The sequence below is a fragment of the Orycteropus afer genome, unplaced genomic scaffold (assembly GCF_000298275.1).
Source record: "Orycteropus afer afer isolate SDZICR_OR568_19922 unplaced genomic scaffold, OryAfe1.0 scaffold00684, whole genome shotgun sequence".
Taxonomy (NCBI): Eukaryota; Metazoa; Chordata; class Mammalia; order Tubulidentata; family Orycteropodidae; genus Orycteropus; species Orycteropus afer.
The window spans coordinates 426,575-444,297 of record NW_006922271.1 but is presented as its reverse complement, the minus strand read 5'-3'; the positions used below and the strand labels follow the sequence as shown (position 1 = coordinate 444,297).

Sequence of the window (17,723 nt, the reverse complement as noted above, 5' to 3'; positions counted from 1 at the left end):
CGTGGACTGCTAAAAGAACTAACAGATCTATCCTGGAGGAAGTGCAGCCAGAATGCTCCTTGGAAGCAAGAATGGCCAGACTTCGTCTCACCTATGTTGGTCATGTTGTAAGAAGGGACCATTCCCTGGGGAAGGATGTCATGCTTGGTAGGGTGGAAGGTCGACGAAAGAGCGGGAGGCCTTCAAGGAGATGGATTGATATGGTGGCTGCGATGATGGGCTCAAGTATAGCAGGGATTGTGGGGCTGGCGCGGGACTGGGCAGTGTTTCATTGTGCTGTGCATGGGGTCGCTATGAGTCAGAAACGACTCGACGGCACTTAACAACAACAACAAATATATATATAAAATTAAGTTCTTAAGAATCTATTTCTTTTGTTTGCTTTACTTTCCCTTAGAATAGATTCTATGCCTTAATCACAGTGGAAGAAGAAAAGTTTGGAAAGTTATGAAAAAGGAATTGTAGATGATAACCAAATTAACCAACATATTAATCTAATGTGACTAAGACTACATATGTTAGGCAGAATTCCCTATTAATGAATTGTGTGTCCTCAAGGGAAAGTCATATCTAAATATCTTGGGCTTTTGTGCAGCTAAGATGTTGGCATGTACCCTAGGTTTTGCCAGTAAGCTATACTAAGGCAAGATTTCTTTTTTCAGAAGAAAGAAATGTGGGATAAGCCTTATGCAGAATTGCTCCCTGTTAACAATGAAAGAGTTTAGCAGGGAGGTATTTAAGTTTTGGAGTCAGAGGTGGCATAGGGCATTCCATAAAGGGGATATGATTATGCTAGCAGTGAACTCTAGAAAATGCACAAAGAATTAGAAAGCTTGAGTTGTTGTGTTGTTGTTGTTATGTACCGTCGAGTTGGACCTGACTCATAGTGACCCCTCCTTGGGTTGTCAGGCAGTATCACTACAGAAGTAGATTGCCCAACCTTCCTTCCGAGGAGTGGCTGGTGAGTACCGCCAGCTTTCTGGTTAGCAGTCAAGTGCCTTAGTCACTATGCTACCAGTAGTATACCATAAAAGGGTAAGTGGTCATTACTGTGCCAAAGCATTTGAAGGAAAATATCACAACTTCAAAGTTATAAATTCTCAGCTAAATGTGTGGTTACAGAAGTAAGGATTTCCTCTGCCCTGAAAGAATTCCTAGTTTCTTGTAGTCTCAGAGCTGATATAATTAAAATTCATGTTATTTACAACTCTATGGGTTTCCTATTAACAGAATGATGGATGAATGAACTGTGATATATTCATACTGTATACCTTTGAACAGGTGAATCACAGGGCATGACATTCCTACCATGGAATTCTAAAAAAATGAAGTAACTCACAAAACAGCAAGAATGAAAACAGACCGAGTATTATACAGCAGCCAGCATGGATGAATGAATGACAGCTACATGCAGCAAAACAATTTTAGCAGTATAATATCAATGGAAGAAAGTAAGATCCTTAAGATTATCTACATCCACTCTCTAGAAGGAAGGTTGGGCAATCTACTTCTGTAGTGATACTGCCTTGTAAACCCAAGGAGGGGATGCTATGAGTTGGATCCGACTCCATGGCAGTGGTTGCGTTTGCATTATAGCCTGATATTCTGTATATGAACTTTTAAAAATACAATTTTTAGAAATATGCCTAGATGAGATTAAACTAAGGAAAGCACTTTTGGCTGATTTCTTGAGGATCACAGTAACTTGTTTATCTTGCCTTATATTGTGACAAATCCAGATATTTGCCAAAAAAATGAACTAACTTGCAATAGAAGATGTTTAGTTTTACGGAAACAAAATTATTACAGACACTTCCTGGCAGACAGTTTTAAAACTATGATTTCTGTGGGACACGTTCAGCATAAACAGAAATTCTAAGTGGTGGATTAGTGTCACAGAAATGACTAAATGAATGCCGTGGAAGCGCTCGGAAGATGATCTGGATCTTTACTCGTTCTATTGCCAGCGCTTCAGTTTTTCTTGTGGGAATCCAGTAATGTTCAAATATCTGAGAGAGTTCAAGCAATTCTTTGTTTAAAATACGAACAGAAGATTTTCACAAATCTTCACTTCCCAGTGGAAAATGAAACACAGTTCTGGTCACTGGACCTAATGGGCATTATTATAAACTCCTTTTCTCTATCCATTAGGATCTATCCTCTTCTCAGTTCTGTTGGTTCTTCTCAGGCCTGCACGAAATGAGTTCACTGTATTTTATAAAGCCATAAATCAAAGGAAAAATTTAACTCAAAACAAAATTCTTATGGGTGAGTGGCTAAGAGTAACAGGGGAGAGAGATGGTGCCCTGCTCTAATTTGAGCGTCAGTAGCACCCACACAGAGTCCGTTTCACCCTTTCCAGGCAACATTCTGGGTTCCTGTGAACACAGAAATTCCTTTCCAGCTTTGCCTAAATGGACATATGGTGAAAAAAAAAAGAGGAATACAAAAGGTAGGTCCCACCGAGATTTGAACTCGGATCGCTGGATTCAGAGTCCAGAGTGCTAACCATTACACCATGGAACCCTACACGTTGCAGCACGCTTAGCACTTCTCCTTTATGGGTTAAAGTTCGTTTCTAAACCTGCAGTCTCTACAGTCTCTAGGAAAGTTTAAAATTGTGTTTTACTTTCATTATCTGCCGTCATTGCACATATCCCTTTTACTTCAGTGCACCGGGCTGTTAGTGAAAATCCAAAAGCAAATCTGTTTTAAAGATAGATGAGATGCGTTCGTGTCTCCCGCAGCCCGCTAGCGCCCCTCTGCCTTCAGTAGCTCGCAAGGCCCCTGGCCTCCACTGGGCCGCGCTTAGCCAGCGGTTCCAACAGGGTCTCAGCCGAGCTGCTCTGACAAGTTGCGTTGCTGGAGAAGCTGTAGGACTCGGTGCCAGCTGGGCTCTCGTTCCGTGTTCTCTCCCCCGAATTCTACAGACAGTTTTGGAAGTTTAATTTCGTGAGTTTATTTGACGCAGCGTGCCAACTAGTCCCGGCTCTTTCTAGCCTTACCCGGGGCGGGGAGGGAAAAAAGCACACTGAAGACCGAGCGACGCCTTCTGCTTCCCGGAAAGGTTCCACCTTGTGGAGACCTAAGGGTAAAACACTGTAAAAAGCCCTATTTTTTTTTTTTTTTTTTTCAAAGCAGTGTTTTGTAATTTAGTTCTCAATGAGGAAGTTTGGACTTGGTCCCTTTTACCAGCAGCAACTATGAGCCTCTTCCAAACCCCGCAGCTCTAGCCTAGTATCAAGAGCCGGACATGGAAGCAGGCGCGACCCCAGATGGTCAAGCTGAAGGACTGGTGAGAAAAGGATATGGTATTTAGTAAGAGTAAGTAATTGCAGATGTCAGGATTTGAACCTTCCCTACAAGATCCCATGGGAGGTACTGGAATTCTACCAAGACGCTTTTTATTGCAATAAAGACATCTGATTCCACGAAAGGAAATCCTTCCGGCTTGAATGTGGGACACCGTCACTGTCCGGTTAAATCTCGCCCCTCAGCTGGGAGAGAGAACATTTCCGTGTACCTCACTCATTCCAACTCCTCTCAGAAGCCTAGTGTCCCTAATTCACTCGCTCAGGAGGAAGAAGAGCATAGAATGAAACACTCCCGTCCTGTGGGATAAACAAAGGTGATTTCCAGAAGCCTCAGACATAAGGCACACGAAGATGGTGAGCACTTTCAGCATTAAAGCTTACTTCAGGCTTTTGAAAAAACGTTAGGTCCAGGCAACAAGCTTATAAGGAGTGTATCTAAAGGCTAGAGTTTATATCAAGTTTTGGGGTCTCCGGAAAAAAAAAAAAAAAAGTAAAAATATACAGCCAATAGTCAATAGGCTTTTCGCCCCCACTGCCACCCCCACCTTTCACCCCCACATTCAGATGTGCCTGGTGTTCCCAAGTCAAGAGAATCTCTGCAGTATTTTAACCTGAAAACTAAACCTGTCTTTAACTTCTGTGAGGGAAGGGCAATTCAGGCCAATGAGCCTGTGGTTTCATGGTTCTTCCAATTCCCAAGCCTTTCACAATATCTGTAATATCATTTGTTTAATTGTTGACTTCCCACCTTGCAGACAGTTTTCAGCTTTACCTACTCTGCTAATTCAGTTATTAGTTATCTAACCCTTCTCAGTCTACATAAATTTTGGTGATACTTGTGGTTGTTGTTGTTGTTAGGTGCCATCGAGTTGGCTCTGACCCTGTGTACAACAGAACGAAACACTGCCTGGTCCTGTGCCAGCCTCATAATCCTTGCTATACCTGAGCCCATCATTGCAGCCACTGTGTTAATCCATCTCCTTGAGGGCCTTCCTCTTTTTCATTGACCCTTCACTTTACTAAGCATGATAACCAGGGGATGGTTCCTTCTCACACCATGACCAAAGTGAGACAAAGTCTGGCCGTTCTTGCTTCCAAGGAGCATTCCAGCTGCACTTCTTCCAGGAAACATTTGTTAGTTTTTTTGGCAGCCCATGGTACCTTCAGTATTCTTAACCAACACCACACCTCAAAAGCATCAACTCTTCTGTCTTCCTTATTCATTGCCCAGCTGTCACATGCATATGAGGTGATTGAAAATACCGTGGCTTGGGTTAGGTGCACCTTAGTTTTCAGAGAGACATCTTTGTTCTTCAGCACTTTAAAGAGGTCCTTTGCAGCAGATTTGCCCAGTGCAATACATCATCTGATGTCTTCACTGCCGCTTCCAATTGTGGTATCCACCTAAATTCATGTGCCCTCTTCCATAACATAGACTTGTCTGTGGAAATCAGCTTCCCAGCTAGGGGCTGCATTTTCAAGGACCCCTTACATCTCAGTGTAGCCATGTAATTAGTTATTATGAATGGATCATAAATCCAAGTAATGGTTCTCTCCAGGCCAAAGTCTTTAAGAAGTGTGTACTTTCTGAAGCTTTAGGGAACCCAAAAGATGGAGGGGACCCGGATCCCTCAATCACCACTAGGACAAACGAGGCTTTCCCTTTCTTTTCTGATCCAAAAATCTACAATGGACTTGTATGAGTAGGGAATAAATTTCCATCATCACATCAAGTTACTGAAATTTGGGGAGCAAACAATATTTCTTATCATTGACATTTGCTCTCATGATACCTTCTTCTTTGTGGGGCTACGTCCTTTAATTTCTTTTATTGTCAACTTAAGGGTTTCTTAAGAAAGGAAAGATAAAGGTTTGACCTTCACATGTTTAACTAGATGTCCCTTTGGAGAATGACCAGTTGAGCCAAATGTCTGACTACTGAGTAATACCAAAGTGTTTGTATCTAGAGATTATATTTTTTCTTGTTTCAGCAAAACAAATCACTGTTTTTACATCTTCATTTTTAAAACTAGAGTAATGATATTTGTTTCACATCAATCAATCAAACAACCCATTATATATGAACATTATATCATGTGCTTTTCCCATGAGCTATCACAACCTCTTCCAAAATATCATTTTTAATGGCTTTGTAATATTCTTTGAGGTTGATGTAACCTAAGTTATATAATCATCCCACCTCCCATTGGTGGAAATCTTTGTTGTTTTAATTATTTTGTTATTATAATTATAACTCTCATAGATATCTTTGCACATAAATGATTTTCTTTAGTTTGGATTATTTTCCCTAGTTTTCTCCAAAATGAATTTATCATATTGAAGGGAGTAACTGTTTGAACTTCCCTGGTGGAAAGTAGAAATGCCAGGTTGGCGTTAACAAGGATTTTGTTTGAGCATACAGTGAAGGGAGCTGTATTAATTTCCTAGGGCTGCTGTGACACATTACCACAAACTTGATGGCTTAGAACAATATAAATGTATTCTCTCACAGTTCTGGAGGACAGGAGTCCAAAATCAAGGTGCCAGGAAGGTTGGTTCCTTCTAGAGGTTCTGAGGGAGAGGCTGTTCCATGCCTCTCTCTTAGCTTCTGGTGGTTGCTGGCAATCTTTGGTGTTACTTGGTTTGTAGGTAAATCACTTCTTTTCCTGTATCCATCATCGTATGTCCTTCCCTGTGTGTCTGTATCTCTGTATGCCTCCAACTCTCCACCCTAGTCCAGTAGGACCTCATCTTAACTTGATTACATTGGCAAACACCCTATTTCCAAAGAAGGCCATGTTCACAGCTACTGAGGGTTAGAACTTTGACACAGGTGTGTGTGTGTGTGTGTGTGTGTGTGTGAGGGGGCACAACTCAACCCACTACAAGAACAGTTGTCTTTTTTTGCCTACCTAGAACTAAAACAGAGTGGGAGAGCTTTAACTGTAAGAGTGAGTTTGAGGGCCTCAGACATAGCCTTTCCTGTTTACATCTGAAAGCCTGTCTAAATCTATTTGATGGTGCTCTGGAGAAGCACTTCATTTCCCAGAATTTGATGCTATAATCCCTGAAATTCCCCATTAAAAAAACCCATCTAGTCCTATAGTGCCTTGCTTGATCAGTATTCACTAAGCCCAGAAACGATCCTACTAATCTAGCTAGATTTAGTCTGCCAAATCTGCTCTTGTGTGTTGGGAGGGACAGAGAGTATCTTCAAGCTGGAAAAAGTTGGAAAGCCCCTTCTCTAAGTTTCTTCTCCCTGTTCCCTAGGATCCTGGGGCTATGTGCTCACCTCATCCAGAAAGGCTGAGAAGAGTGAGCTTTCCTGAGGGGATGGAGATCTTCCTAGAATCTTCACCAGTTAGGACAGGAGCTCTCAAATCAGATTTCATTTAATTGCTTGAGTTAGGAGAATGACAGTGCAGTTCAAAGTCATTGAAGATATTTCTGTTTTAGTGTTCAATGCTGAAAGCAAATGCAAATGACTTCAAGGTTTCTGATTCCCACACAATTCTTTCATCCTGTTTCCTGTCCCATTGACACACATTTTCAGGTCTGGGGTGAAAAAACTCACCCTCACGTCCAAACTCCCTTTTTGCAGGTTTCTGACAAATACCTGTGAAAGGCATATTAACCAGGACCAGAGAATGGAGAAATTTTGGGGCAGAGAAAATTCTAATTTCTAATTGAGGAATCTGAATTCCACCTTATCGGGTCAATCTTGATCTATGGATAACTTCTTTCATCCAGGAGCAAGAAGCCTTGGATGGAGCTAAGAAATTCTCTGTTGCCAGACCCAGTAACCACAAACCAAAAATATATTTCAGTATTATAGTACCTACACTGCAAAAGGGGCAAGGAAGCGCCATCCCCTGACCTCCTCTAACCGCACAAGAGGAGAACAGAATCACCATCAATAGCCCAAGGCCTATTCCTGTGAGGCCAGACATGCTGCCTCCCTCCAACCCTTTCATCAACCCTGACACCAACTGTTCCTCCCACAGCACCCACCACCTTTCTGCTGGGTTCAATAATTCCCAGCAGTGACCACGCAGAACTCACAGATCATGGAGTTTAACAGGGAAGCACCAGGCTACAATTCAAGTTCAGGAGCAACACTCAGTCTCTCTCAGCCCATTGTCTCTCAGCCAACAGTCTCTCACAGTCTCTCTCCCAGAAGTGCATGTCTCTCACTGTCTCTCTCAGCAATGCGTGTCTCTTGCATCTCTCTCCCAGCAGCACATGTCTCTCAGGAGCGCATTTCTCTCAGTAGCATGTCCTTCCCAGCCAGCAGTCAGAGGGAGCTCTGCCTCTAGAAGGCTTCCTTTTGAGCCTGGCAGAGTGGCCAAACTAGCCAATCATAACCTCAGAATTCTAAACATTGCTTTGTGCTATTCCCAACAGAAATACCCCAGGTGGATAACATTTACAATCAGGAGCTCCTCAGTTGCTCACAGCAAATTCCAACACGGAGTTTACAAAGAATTAATGGGTAGAAAAGCCATACCAGGTAATTTACTACACCACATACACCAACCAAGAGTGGCACACCGCTCACTATACCTTCTAAGATGTTAACAGGAAGTTGCACTATCCAGTAGTCATGGTCAAATGGTTCATGTAATGGATTTGAAATCCATTGGGACTTTCCCATTCAGGTGTGATTCCTGCCACCTACAGCTTTGCCTTATAGTTTCTGTCCATTTGTATGACAGAGTGAACCCAAGCAAACCTAAACTCCATTCTAGGTTGTAGTTGTCATCTTCTTTGTGTATCCTCTTTCCACTTTCCTCATTTCCTGTGTCAAATAATTTCACTTTCCATTTAGGAGATCTTTGTGTCTGAAACATTGATAACTTTCTCAATTGTAAGAGTGAATCTTACACTTGAAGCAGGTGAGGTATGTGAGCAGCCCTTAACATTAAGCATGACTGAGGGTGGCAATTGTCTTCCTCAATCACAAGCCATAGCCAACTTGGATTCAAACTCCATCCTCTTCTGATGGGGTAGAGGAGCTTGTATTGCTACTCTCTGTTCTAGGGATATTAAGCTCATAAAACAACATTGGCTTTAGCAGCTACCATTTTTTAAACTCTTGCAATGTACCAGGCACTGAGCTGGCATTATAAGCATTATTTCATTTTATCATTAAAATAACCCTATCAGGTTGGTATTCTTAGTCTCATTTTAAAGATGAGGACTAACTTGTCTAACATTGCACAGTAAAATGATACCTAGACTAAGGATTTTTTAAATTGTGGATGTAAAGTCACTTTTTTCACAATTACTACAGGGAACACTTAGTGTAGTGCCTAAGGCACTTGACTGCTAACCAGAAGGCTGGTGGTTCAAACCCACCAGCCACTCCTCGGAAGAAAGGTTGGACAATCTACTTCCATAGTGATATTGCCTCGGAAACCCAAGGAGGTGTCGCTATGAGTCGGGTCCGACTCGACAGCACATAACAACAAGTGGTTACCTGACTCAGTTCTAGTGTAGTATACACATAAAATGATTTTAGTATCAGCCCCTATTTATCAAGCACTTCTTACATACATATTCTTCCAAGTGTTAAATTGAATGATCCTCACAACATTCTATGAAATAAATGCTATTACATCATTTTACAAACCTGTAAACTGAGGCCCATAGGAGTTAAATAATTTGACCAATGTAACTCAGCCAGTAAGTGGCAGGGTTGAGCTTGAACCCTTCCTGGATTTGTGTCTATAGCCAGGGAGCCAAACAACTGGGGAAGAGGAGGAAGGTCGAGAGTGTTTTTGTTGCTATGTCTAAATTTGGAAATTAACCCTACTGCCTGACTCTCTTATTCAGAGTCTGTTCTCTATGGATGAGTCTGAAGTGGAGTGTGACATCATATATTAGTATTAGCCTGGGTTTAAGGCATGTCATTCAACAAGCAATGAAGCTTTTTCATTTCCAAGTATTAATAGTAGTGATTGTTATTGTAGCTTCTATAAATGCATAGTTTATAAAAAGCACCATATCCATTCTATCTGACCAGCCTGGAATCTCCAGAACCCAAAAGCAGAAAAGATCTGTTAAAACTCCAGGAAATATGTGGTGAGGCCAACCTTTGTCTGCCAAGCCCAGGATATTTCTGATTTGAAACAAATACAAACTCCATGTTGAAGCCCCCATATGAAAATCACCAGGGAAGCTTGTTGATATGAGTAAGTTGGGTTTATTGGACTGGCTGAGCAAGGAGAGCCTCATTCTGAAAGAGTCTCAGTAGTGTCTCAAAGAGGAGAATTGGGGAAGAAGACTTTAAATGGATCTTAGGGCCAGGGTTAACCATTTAACCATAAGATCATGTTAGAGCAGGATAGTTTTAGACCAGAAATTAGGAATGGGGATCTATAAAGAGAGTGATAAGAATTGGAAAATTAAGCAAATTACTGGAAGAGTTAGTGGTTTCATGTTCAGGATACAAATCCATGTGGAGTTACTCTTACCTTGAAATAGATAAAGTGCTGTAAAAAGAAGCTGAGCTTAGGTAGTTTGTCTTGTACATTATGATTTTGTACAGATTACCTATTATGTATGTCATAATATCTTTTCTTTGGTGATGCTGTTTTTCGGCTTTAAGAAATTCTTGCCTACTCCAAGGTCATGAATTGTCTCCAGAAGCATTATTGCTTTCATGTATTGACATACAATTCATTGATTGATTGCATTTTGTGTATGTTGTGAGATAGGGATGATACATTTAGTTGCATATGGATTCCAACAAAATGTATTGGAAAGAACAGCCTTTCACTAACTAGTATGCTCCAGGGTTGCCTTTGTTTTAAATTAAGCATTTATGAGTAGGTCTGTTTAGATTACTTTCTTCTGGTCCATTGATCTATTTCTCTGTCTCTGAGCCAGTAACACACTGTTTTGATTATTATGGCTTTACAATAGTGTGTTTTGTTTTGTTTCACTTTTCAAAAAAGCTTAGTCTCCAATGTGTGTTGATTTCAGTGAAGGGAAAGGCAATAGACTAGAAGGGAGTAAGCAGCACAGTAATACTAAGGAAAAAGAAGACATGGAGAGGTGCACATGGAAAGGTATAGACAACAAAGGTAAATATTTTTAAATATACAATACTTCATTATCAGTAATAACAAACACTAATCTATGAGTGGATACACCAGTAGACAGGCAAAGTGATCAGGTATGAGTAGGTAAAAGAGAATATACCCATAACCATATATAAGTTTTGGCAGATGATATCTCTTCATACATATTTGTACATGCTACAAGAATGTCCATATATATAATAGAACTTATGGGGGCATAGTTATGATAACCTCTTAGCTACAGCCAAACACCTTGAGGGAGTGAGTCGCTGGGCCTGTGGGTATGGGGACTAAGGTCAAGGGGGACATCAAGCTCAATTGGCACAACATACTGTACAAAAACATTGTTCAATATCCTACTTTGATGAGTAGCATCTGGGGTCTTAAAAGCTTATGAGCAGCCATTTAAGATGCAACAATTAGTCTCTCCTCATCAGGAATAAAGCAGAGTGAAGAAAATCAAAGAGACATGGAAACAATTAGTCCAAGGGCCTAGTGGACCATGGGAACCTTAGCCTACATGACCCTGAGACCAGAAGAATTAGATGATACCTGGCTACCACTGCCAACCACTCAGAAAGGGATCAAAATTGGAGGTCCTCTTTAGAATGGGGAAAAAAAATGTACAACAAAACTCAAAATCATAAAAAAGACCAGGCTTACTGGTCTGATAAATATTGGTGAAATCCCTGAGACTATGGCCAGAATTGAACTCATTCCAGTAGTTTAACTCCTAGCCACACAATCGTCAGGCCTAGGAGGTGAACAATTAAACCAAGTAGATACAATCCTTAGAATAATCAACCATGGGAGATCAGAAGGCAGCATGTGTGCAGGGAGATGGCTCAGAGGGCAGGTGTGCATAGGAAAGAAGGACAGGGGAAAGGTTACCACAGGGAGAAAGTGGAGAGCTATTACATTGTGGGAATTGCAATCAATGTCACAAAACAAAAATATGTACAAACTGTTGAATGGAAAACAAATTTGCTCTGTAATTTCACCCAAATCACAATAAAAAAGGTAATTTTAATGATACATCGTCATGTGATTAAGAAGGAGTTTAATGAATTAAATAATATTACCATAACAATCCAACAAAGCACAGTCTCCAATTCATTACAGTTTGATATACAATCACAGACACATTGCTGGGAGCTTCAAATCTTGTTGAAAGCTCTGATGTTGGCACTTCTCACGTGTATGAGCACTTTGTCATCTTCCTCAAAACATTTAATCTGTAGCTTGTGGATCCTATAGTCTACAGGCACCAGTTTGGAGTTGCCTAGGTTAGCAGGTACAGCTGAATATAACACACATAGGCCCCAAGCTGGGCCATGTTGGTGTTGTTATCTCAGGGCGTTGATGTCTAGGACAGTGCAGGACTTAGAAATCCTCATAGGCTTTAAAAAAAAAAAAAAAATGTATTGTGTTTTCAGTGAAGGATTACATGGAAGTGTAGGTCCCCATTAAACAATTTCTATATAAATTGTCCAGTGACATTATTTCCATTCTGGTTGTTCATTTTTATTAATTTAGTTTCCCTGCCCCTTATATTTTCATCTTCATTTTAAAGTAATTCTTAACTGGTCTCATATAGGTGATTTTTTTTAAAGAAGCACAGTACTTATGGGTGATACTCATTATTATACAAGCCAATCTGTTATTTAGTGACATCAAGGGCTAGTTTTGGGCAGTCCTCCAGTCTCACCTAGTCCAGTAAATCTCTCTCTCTCTCTCTCTCTCATAGGAATTTGAAGTTCTGTTTCACATTTTTCTCCCATATAGTCAGGGTCCATTAATTGTGGCCTTCATTGGCATGCCCACTTGTGGTAGCAGAGTGCTATCTAGCTCTTGTCTCAGGATAGATGAGGCAGCGTTGGTCCAGACTTTGTGCTGTAGACTAGTTTCTTCTGAATCTTTGGTTTCCTTCTTTCTCTTTTGCTCCCTACATATAGACCAATAGTTGTCCCTTATGTGGCCACTTGCAAGCTTTTACGATTTCAGGTGCTACTCACCAAACTAGGAGTTTTGGTGGCATAGTGCCTAAGGCATTTGACTGCTATCCAGAAGGCTGGTGGCCTTGGAAGGAAGGTTAGGCAATCTACTTCCATAGTGATACTCCCAAGGAGGGGCTGCTCACCAAACTAGGATGTAGAAGATATTCCAGATTATGATCCTGCCTGAGCTTTTTGATCTTCTTGGCATACTGTTCCAGCTGCTCTTTCTGCATGCAACTGGAAGCAGATACCAGACAATATTCTTATTTATTCTCAGTGAGTATTCTGAATCCTGCGTCATTTAAACCTAGATTCTCCTCTGGGCCTTAAAGTAGGACGTTTTAGAATTCTATTGAAACGTTTCTCTGTTCAAAACAGCCCGAACTAGGGGTGAGGGAGGGGGAACTGAGAGAGTTGCTGAGGAAAAGGATTGGCAGAGGGAGGAAGATGAGGCCCGCTTCCTCCTCATACACCCCACCCCCACCCCGGGCTCAGTAGTGGCCAGGAGCTTGCCCCTAGGATAGAAGCAGCTGCAGTAGACTGGTAGAATGTGAGATTTTTCGTGCACAGCTCTGCTCAGCCTCACTAATAAGTGATTTTTGCAGCTTTCATATCAAAAGAAAAAGGTATCTGATATTCGAGCAGAAGAACAGTGACAATATGATTGTCAGGAATTCTAAAATGCATGATGAAATGCAAAACGAATAAAACTCTTTCTCCATCGGGGGTAATCTTTGTATCCTGCCTTACCGCCAGGGATAACCCTTTGGCGTCCATCAGGTCCATTTTCACTATGAATTAGGAAGCACATAAAAGAGTAGTTGAGTCTTTGGGTGGTGCAAACGCCTGAACGCTGAGCTTCAATATGAAGGACTGGAGGTTCGAGCCTACGCAGAAGTCCTTCAGAAGACAAGCCTGGTGACCTGCTTCTAGCAGATAACAAACTCGAAAACCCTGTGGAGTTGGGGTGGCGGTGAGTCGCAGTTGCTTTATTTATTTATTCTCTGTTTCTCGTTCTAGATTTACAAGTTTGCAAATCTGGCTTCAAATTCGGGCGACCAGAGCAGTTGAGCCACTGCTAATTGACCACAGACTACAATTTCTAAGAAAGGATGCATTTCAATGCGGGGAAGAAAACACTATGAGAGCTTTTGTTTCGGAAGTATAGGTTTCAAGCGAGTTTGGACAGCAGGGAAACGCGCGGCGTCAACAGTATCGCGGCCGGCTGACGCGAATAGGGTTAGGGCTCTAGTTACAAAGACAACTTTAATTTTAACAAAATTAATCATTATAATTTTCTTCCTTCTCGCAGTTTGAGGCTGGGCGAAAAACCAGACGCCGAAGTTTGGTTCAATACGTCCGCGGGCAATTCCCGATTTCTGCAGTCCCAGTGATTTCCAGTTGGGAAAAGGAGGCCGTAGTCGGCAGGATTCGAACCTGCGTGGGGAGACCCCAATGGATTTCTAGTCCATCGCCTTAACCACTCGGCCACGACTACTTATAAGCTTGATATTTTTTTTCTAGGTATAAACTGAAAAATTACCTCGTCCTCAAGAAAGTCGACTTTGGCGTTGAATACAAACCAAACACTCAGGTAAAATGAGAGTTTGGTTTAAAATAACAACAACAAAAAGCAAACCTTTCGTGCTGCTTTGGAAATCAAGAGCACTGGAATGAGAGTCCTCACCTAACATCAGCATTCCGAACAAACTTCAAGTCAGTAAACACTGAGAGAGCGCCTGCCAGCTGCGGGAACCAGGCATTGCTTTAAGCTTGGGCATTGGGGTCTTCCTAATCGGAACCAAACTGCCTACTGCGAGGCAGAGTCAGACTTTGACTTCGAATTCTCATCGATCCTTTGAACAACCTAACCAATAGTCTCGGACACTTACAAGCACTTTGAAGAGAGGGTCAGAGATTAGATAGTTTGTATGACATGTGGATGTGAAGTAAAAGCCTCACTCCTTTGACCAAGGTAGAAATAGGACAGAAACAACTGAGGATTTACATGGTTACCATGTAAGAATGTGCACTGCACCATTATTTGTAACAGCAAATGTTCTGATTACCTAGTGCTGCTCTGACAGGAATATACCACAAATGGAATGGCTTAAACAAACAGAAGTTTATTCTCTTACAATTTTGGAGGCTAGAAGTCGGGTTCAAAATGCCAGGCTCTAGGGGCTGGGTGAAAGTCCCTCAACCTTGGGTTTCAGCTCTGCCACCTGCTCCAGACCCATGGAAGCTAGAGGCTTTTCTTCACTCAGGCAGCTACTGGCTGCTGAGGCTGACAAGCCCAAGGTTGACAAGTAACAAGGCACAGTCCCGATATTACCAAACAACACCACAGGCCACTAATTCAAGTCCAGAAAAAGTCCCAAGGTCGACAGGGCATGGCAGGCTACTGAATGAAGACTACATGCAGGGCCCAAGTGTGCCATAAGCTGGAGACCTTCCTCAAAGTTGCTTCTTATATACTGGAAGCTGACCACATCCCTAAAGCAGCTACTTAGCTGCTCCAGTAGATTCCACCATGGAATTAATTACCAAGTTCACCATGGGGAATAACTACATCCAGCTGTCCAGCCACTCAACCAGGGCCACACAAGTTGACATACAACCTTAACAAACACAGCAGGAAAAAAAAAAAAAAAAGGAAGTAACATAATGAATTACTGAAAACAAAACTAAGTCCACTGCCACTGAGTTGATTCTGACTCATAGAGATCCTTGTAGGGTTTCCCAAACTATAGATCTTTATGGAAGCAGACTTCCTCATCTTTCTCTCACAGCCGAATGCCTTAACCACTGTGCCACAGAGCTCCTTATGAATCTCTTAAAGGAAACAAACAAACAAACAAACAAAAAAACCCAAGCCTACTGCCATTGAGTCTATTCTGACACATAGTGATCCCCATTGTGTTTCTGAGGAGGTAAATCTTTGTGGTAGTAGATCACCCCTCTTCCTTCCACAGAATGGCTGGTGGGTTTGAATCACCAACCTTCTGGTTGGCAGTCAAATGCCTTAGGTACTGCACCACCAGAGCTCCTCATAAAGCACTAAGTTGTTGTTGTGTGCCGTTGTGTGCCGTGGAGTTGCAGCTGACTCATAGTGACCCCTCCTCGATTTTCCTAGGCAGTATGACAATGGAAGTAGATTGCCCAACCTTCCTTCTGAAGAGTGGTTGGTGGGTTTGGACCACCAGTCTTCTGGTTAGCAGTCAAGTGCCTTAGGCACTACACTACCAGAACTTCCGTAAAGTGCTAAAGAAATGGTGAATATGTTATGATATATTTCTATCACATGGTAAATATGTTATGATGTATTTCTATCACAGAGTACCATCCACCCTCTAAAGCATAAGGTAGATCCTTATCTTTTGACTTGGGAAAATGTGTTTGAACACTAATACACAAAACAACAAATATAAATAATTCTATTTGTATCAAACAGAGCCCAACTTCAATAAATAAATTTAAAACATTTAACACAAACTCAGCAATCTAACAAGGGAGCAAAGTGAAGTGGAAGTAAAGGATTAAAACATCTGTTTCATTTATTTTCATGTTATTTATTTATTTATTTGTAAGAAGCATTGATTTCTGATATTGAAAAACATAAAAATGGAAAAACAGGTTAAAAACATCATACTGTTACATACCCACACATTTAAAAACTGGTTATATGTAAGTGGAAAATAATACTAAAAAATTAGTATTGGGAGGTTACAATTGTAGACATAGCTTGTTTTCTTCTTTCAGCTTTTCTCTCTAAAATACTCAAAGTATATATATTTTTCATATTTGAGTTTAAAGTGTCCCAAAACTTCTTTTAAATTACAGAATGATTCTACAACCATGTGTCATCTATTACAAGAAAATAAGCTGTAAGTGGGGCATGAATATTGATCTGGTAAAAATAATACATTTGCTGTTGTTATATGCCATCTCATAGTGACCCCTCCTTCGATTTCCAAGGCAGTATCACTACGGAAGTAGATCACCCCATCTTCCTTCCACAGAGTGACTGGTGGATTTGAACTGCCAGGCTTCTGGTTAGCAGTCAAGTGCCTTAGCCAAGTAATATTAGTAACTAACAATTCTAAATTTCACACCCAGAAAATGCCTTTATATTCATGACCTCCTTTAACCCTCAGAACACTTCCATGAAGTGCTGATATCTACATTTACAAATATGGAAAATGTGCAGATGAGAGAAATTTTTAAATTGGAATCAAGTCACCTTAGTCTGCATCTATTGCTCTTTCCTTACAGACATGGAAAATGCCTCCTTTGAGAATTGAACAGTAGCAATCACCAGTTCTCTCAGCGAAGTCAGATTGCTGGATTTAAAATAATGAGTGCCAGAGGACTCTGTTTTTCATGTCCTTTTGATTCTTTTATCTTTTCCTTTTGTGCACATCAAAAACAAAAACAAACAAACAAAAAACCCTTTTATTTGTGGTTACCATGGAGATTACATTTAATATCTTAAATTTATAGTAATCTGCTTCACATTTTCCCCTCCTTTACATCAATAGCATACCAAAACTCTGCTCCTAGACAGCTCCATCCCCACCATCATTAGGTTGTTTTCACAAATAGCATTTTTATACATTGTGTACCCAATATAACATAAATTTATGATTACTTGTCTTTTAAAACATCTAGTCCATAAAATACCAAGTTAGAAGCAAATAATATAATAATACTGGGCTATATATTTTTCCTATAGATTTATTTCTTCACATGGCTTTAAGTTACCTTCTAGCATCCTTTCATTTCAACCTGAAGGACTACTTTTAGTATCTCTTATAGGGCAGGTCAAGTGGTAATGAACTCCCTCAACTATTTTTACCTGAAAATGTCTCAATTTTGTCTCCATTTCTGAAGGGCTGTTTTGTTGGCTATAGAATTCATGGCTGACTTTTTTTTTTTTTCTTTCAGTACTTTAAATATATCATCACATTACCTTCTGACTTCCATGGTGTCTCATAAGAAATCAGCTTTGATTTTATTGAGGATCCCTTGTATGTGATGAGTCATTTCTCTCTCGCTGCTTTCAAGAGTCTCTATCTTTTGACAGTTTGACTATAACGTGTCTGAATGTTGATCTCTTTGAGTTTATCATCCTTGGAGTTAATTTTCTGCCATTTTTTCTTCAAATATTCTTTTGACACATTTTTCTCTCTCTCCTCTTACTAGAACTTCCATAATATATATGCTGATCCTCTTCATGGTGTCCCACTGATTTCATAGGCTCTGTATATTTTTCTTTCTTTTTTTTTATTCTGTTTCTCAAACTGGATCATTCCCATGGTCCTATC

The 17,723-nt window shown here is 40.7% G+C and overlaps 1 protein-coding gene and 2 non-coding genes across 3 annotated transcripts in view; all 3 read right to left on the bottom strand.

The window, feature by feature from the left end:
• Positions 1-17,723, bottom strand: part of LOC103210983 — a 652,718-nt gene that overhangs the window by 290,016 nt on the left and 344,979 nt on the right. The window lies entirely within an intron of this gene.
• Positions 2,455-2,526, bottom strand: TRNAQ-CUG. Its single transcript has one exon. It is a non-coding gene; the product is annotated as a tRNA-Gln (tRNA).
• TRNAS-AGA lies at positions 13,813-13,894 on the bottom strand. The gene has a single exon. It is a non-coding gene; the product is annotated as a tRNA-Ser (tRNA).